This window comes from Bufo gargarizans, chromosome 9 (assembly GCF_014858855.1).
Source record: "Bufo gargarizans isolate SCDJY-AF-19 chromosome 9, ASM1485885v1, whole genome shotgun sequence".
Lineage (NCBI taxonomy): Eukaryota > Metazoa > Chordata > Amphibia > Anura > Bufonidae > Bufo > Bufo gargarizans.
Genome location: NC_058088.1, coordinates 15,446,872 through 15,452,312, shown reverse-complemented (window position 1 = coordinate 15,452,312; position 5,441 = coordinate 15,446,872). Strand labels below are relative to the sequence as shown.

The 5,441-nt window shown below is 38.8% G+C and overlaps 1 long non-coding RNA gene across 1 annotated transcript; it reads left to right on the top strand.

Annotated features, from left to right (window-relative positions):
* The first annotated feature begins 779 nt into the window (after positions 1-779).
* LOC122919309 lies at positions 780-3,882 on the top strand. Its single transcript, XR_006386786.1, has 3 exons — positions 780-901; positions 3,304-3,351; positions 3,836-3,882. It is a non-coding gene; the product is annotated as an uncharacterized LOC122919309 (long non-coding RNA).
* The last annotated feature ends 1,559 nt before the right edge of the window (positions 3,883-5,441 follow it).

Genomic DNA, 5,441 nt, shown 5'->3' with positions numbered 1-5,441 from the left:
AGAAGCGGATTCTGCCCACACTGCCCAGCAAGGAGTGAGACTGCCCGGGGAGACATAAGGAGGCACAGCCCGCACTGATGGAGGGAAAGGTAAGCAGCTCAGCAGAGCGCTGACATGGTGCCCGGGCAGCACGTGGTTAGACTGTCGGGAGGGGGGGACAAGGCGCGCTTTAGGAGGAAGAGGGAAGCCTGAACACACACAGCCTGGCCGTGCAGGGAGGGTCAGAGAAGTCTCCACAGCCCGCAGTACATGCGACAAATCCAGCCTGCAGCACACACAGCATAAAAAGAGGACTGCGAGCAAGCACCACACAAAGTTAGGGGCAGTTTTAATGCAGGTAAAATGTGTATTCGCCGTATAAGACGCACCAACTTTTCCCCCCCAGTTTTGGGGAAGAAAAAGTGCGTCTTATACGGCGAAAAATACGGTAATAAGAATAATGGTAAATAACATGACTTTCATCTAGTGATAATAAAGATTTACTTCAGACGTATTCCCTACAGAAGACCCTGACATGCAGTGACCTCCCACATATTGAAGAGAATTGCCACCTACAATGGAAAATGTGCCAGATATTAGTGAAATCAATTATATGCTGCTTGTAATAAAAACTCAATAAAAAGATGCCAGTTGGCTGAGCGCTATAATTATTATGTTCTTATCCAGTCACTCATACATTTTGGAATGTCTTGGACACTTACAGTGTTACATTTTGTCGTGATTAGGTCCCAGAGTACTATATAAAGCAGGAGATCTGAGACAAGGAGCATCAGAAACTTCACAGTCACCTCCTGTGGTAACAAGCTCTCCTCTGGAACCATCATGGTAGCTCAAAAGTCCCTAACCAAGTCAGCACTTTGGTCTCTTGCCATTTTTGCAATCCTGAGTTTGCAGAACGCAGGTAAGTTATCCAGGGGGGTAATGACAACAATTAGTTAAAAACTATTGCAGAATCAACCAGCCAGGTTCAATATCATCAATGGATGTGGCTTATGCACCTCCTTGAGAAAGGAGAGAGATCCTCTAATGTCTAATTTTATTGTTTGGTGGATTAAAATTAGCTTTCTTAGACAAAATGAAGACATATTTAAAAATATATATGATTTTTTTTATTTATGTTGTTTTATTTAAAGTTAAAAAATAGAACATACATTTAGTTTAATGATTTTAAATAATTGTATATTTTTGCCTATTCTGAGGACTGAAAAATTAAATCCAAATCGAGAATTCAAATAATTGGTACACTACGTGCAGAATTATTAGGCAAATAAGTATTTTGACCACATCATCCTCTTTATGCATGTTGTCTTACTCCAAGCTGTATAGGCTCGAAAGCCTACTACCAATTAAGCATATTAGGTGATGTGCATCTCTGTAATGAGAAGGGGTGTGGTCTAATGACATCAACACCCTATATCAGGTGTGCATAATTATTAGGCAACTTCCTTTCCTTTGGCAAAATGGGTCAAAAGAAGGACTTGACAGGCTCAGAAAAGTCAAAAATAGTGAGATATCTTGCAGAGGGATGCAGCACTCTTAAAATTGCAAAGCTTCTGAAGCGTGATCATCGAACAATCAAGCGTTTCATTCAAAATAGTCAACAGGGTCGCAAGAAGCGTGTGGAAAAACCAAGGCGCAAAATAACTGCCCATGAACTGAGAAAAGTCAAGTGTGCAGCTGCCAAGATGCCACTTGCCACCAGTTTGGCCATATTTCAGAGCTGCAACATCACTGGAGTGCCCAAAAGCACAAGGTGTGCAATACTCAGAGACATGGCCAAGGTAAGAAAGGCTGAAAGACGACCACCACTGAACAAGACACACAAGCTGAAAAGTCAAGACTGGGCCAAGAAATATCTCAAGACTGATTTTTTCTAAGGTTTTATGGACTGATGAAATGAGAGTGAGTCTTGATGGGCCAGATGGCTGGATTGGTAAAGGGCAGAGAGCTCCAGTCCGACTCAGACGCCAGCAAGGTGGAGGTGGAGTACTGGTTTGGGCTGGTATCATCAAAAATGAGCTTGTGGGGCCTTTTCGGGTTGAGGATGGAGTCAAGCTCAACTCCCAGTCCTACTGCCAGTTTCTGGAAGAGACCTTCTTCAAGCAGTGGTACAGGAAGAAGTCTGCAAGGTAAGAAAAACATGATTTTCATGCAGGACAATGCTCCATCACACGCATCCAAGTACTCCACAACGTGGCTGGCAAGAAAGGGTATAAAATCTAATGACATGGCCTCCTTGTTCACCTGATCTGAACCCCCTTTGAGAACCTGTGGTCCATCATCAAATGTGAGATTTACAAGGAGGGAAAACAGTACACCTCTCTGAACAGTGTCTGGGAGGCTGTGGTTGCTGCTGCACACAATGTTGATGGTGAACAGATCAAAACACTGACAGAATCCATGGATGGCAGGCTTTTGAGTGTCCTTGCAAAGAAAGGTGGCTATATTGGTCACTGATTTGTTTTTGTTTTGTTTTTGAATGTCAGAAATGTATATTTGTGAATGTTGAGATGTTATATTGGTTTCACTGGTAAAAATAAATAATTTAAATGGGTATATATTTGTTTTTTGTTAAGTTGCCTAATAATTATGCACAGTAATAGTCACCTGCACACACAGATATCCCCCTAAAATAGCTAAAACTAAAAACAAACTAAAAACTACTTCCAAAAATATTCAGCTTTGATATTAATGAGTTTTTTGGGTTCATTGAGAACATGGTTGTTGTTCAATAATAAAATTAATCCTAAAAAATAAAACTTGCCTAATAATTCTGCACTCCCTGTATATTGCCCTTTGGCAGAATAGCTAAAGCCAATAATTAAATAAAAAATACCATTTGTTGTAAATGGGTTTTTGTTGCAGTTTCTAAGGATAGTAAAGTTCAAATCCATTCTAAAATATCATTTATAAATATAATAAAACATTTTTTGTTCATCAGTTGGCAAATAATTTAAGTAAAACAATTTCTTCTAAAAGAAAATAAATAATTTGCAATATTTTGCTAAAATTTTAAAAAATATTTTTTTAAAATATTCTGTACCATCTTATGCTATTTGTAATATTATGAATATTTTTGTTACCTATTTTTCAAGACGTTTCAAAAGTAAGTAAAAAAGTCACTAACACATTAAGCCATAGCTTAATGATTTTGATCCTAATCTTTATTAAATCTGAAATATATTCTGAAACTATGAAAAAAGATTCCTTTTTTTTATTTATTAAATCTTTACTACGTCAAAATGTTTTGGTTTCACTGTCATTTTCTGTTGATATCTCATTTAGTATTATTTTTTTCTGTAGATGCAGATCCATATAATCAGAATTGTACCGATAATTATAAAAATAATGGTAAGTATATTAACGAGAAAATAGCTATACTGTTATAACATGATAAAGGGGACTATAATGGGCGTGTGTGTGGGGGGGGGGGAATACAAACATGCAAGGAGATTCCAGGAAGATAGAAAAATAGTAGCTGTAAGCAGTACCTTCTATTTTCCCAGATTTTAACAAATGGTAGAGAGTTGATAGATCAGTCAAATTCTTTTACGTATACTATAATTGCTCCAAATCTCCTGCATAGACATAGAGGTAAATGATATCAATCTGACTGGCTGCAGCCACCACTAGGTGGAGCTTAGGAGCTTACAGAAGTCTGTACATTATTACACACTTTACAGTAAACTCCTATGCTCCCCCTAGTGGTGGCCTTAGAGATAGAAGGTCATCATTTAACACTGTATGTTCAGGAATTCAGTCTGATAAGTTCTACTACATATGTAATATATACTGTTTTACATAATTTATATGTACTTGTCTCTTCCTCTTTCAGATGTACCAGGATGGGGCATTGCAATGCTTGTATTGGTGTCACTGCTTTTGGCTGGAATGTTATGCAGTTGTGGCCTTGTGGTAAGTAAAGGATTTTAGATACTAATAATTGACAGGACCCTCATTGGGACATTTTCACCATGACTAGCCTTTGAAGACTGCAGGGGTCCACTATATCACTTCTGATTCTGAAGAGCACTATAGGTCTTGTTCAAGTACCTTAGACCTTCCAAGTCCCTTACTATGCTTTCCAATGTGCAGAACAGTCAAATGAATGGGAGAGAGCACCAATACCATTTATGGCCTCTAAGCAAAGTTTGGAGCTGTACCTGTTTCTGATCAATGAAGCCGCCTCAGCCAGCTGATCGAAAGTGTTTGACTCCCACCAATTTTGAACTAATATTGAAGACTTATTATGATTTTTTTACCTAAAAACTAATATTTCCCCATTTCTTTTCAGCCCCTTATGATGAAGAAAAGTGGTGGTGGATGTTGTGCTGGCCGATAAGATCATTGACTTTAATTCTGGACTCCATCTTCAAAGTTTTGGAAAAGGCAAAGTCTCTCATCAATTTGCACCACGTTTTTGCCATTGTATCTCTAGAATTTCTGGTATTTTCAGTGCATGTACCTGATTACTTAGGTTAATGCTGAACACAAGTATTATAACGTAATTATTGTTAATGTATGTAAAGGCGCACTAATAAATCGCATAAAGAAAGTATCATTCTTGTATTGTTTCTGCTGAAACCATTAGTTTTTTTAGGGTAAGTTTTTAAAAATATGAATATATTTAAATCAGTCAGTAATTTTTGAAGGTGTTTGTATGAATTGATTGCGATTTCTTCATATTTGCCTTAACCCCAGCGGTGTAGCTAAAGGCTCATGAGCTCTGGTGCAAGAGTTCAGCTTGGGCCCCCCTTCCCTCAGTACTTTGTGGCCAGGGGCAGGGAAACATATAGCCTTTGTTCTGCCTGAGGCAAAAATTGAAACAGCATGCCAAATTCTTGACCTAACTCCTTCCCTCCATTCATAGGTGTAACTTGACCAGCGTGCACCTTGTTCTTATGTGGCACACGGGTCTTTGGGCCCCCTCAGGCTTCTGGGCCCGGTATCAACTGCACACCCTATAGTTACGCCCCTTCTAAACCACACTAGTAGAATATAAAGATACTTATTAATTCCTAAGTACAAACTTAACAGATCTAATTGATTAAAGACATTTTCAAGATAAAGTTTCTTTCATAACCACAGTAACCAATCAGAGTTCAGCTTTGAACATGGTTATGAGTTCAAATCAACCTAAGGCAAGTTTCCACCAGACTGTGGTGCACCAAAGTAATTGTAAGCTGTGCAGTCTACCCTACTCTGCTGTTGTGGGTCTCTGAATGTCTACTGTCTACCAGCTTCTGTTTACCCACACTTTGAAAGAAAAACACTCTGCTCTTCCAGTGTCCTCATATCATTGTCCTGTACAGACCCCAACCTTCTACAGCTATAAATGTGCAACACACTCATCAGATGCTCTCTAGCCTACAACCAAGACAACAGTTCCTAGCCCAATGGAGAAATTATAGTTCTGGTCCAAGTCCACCTAATTGGAAGAG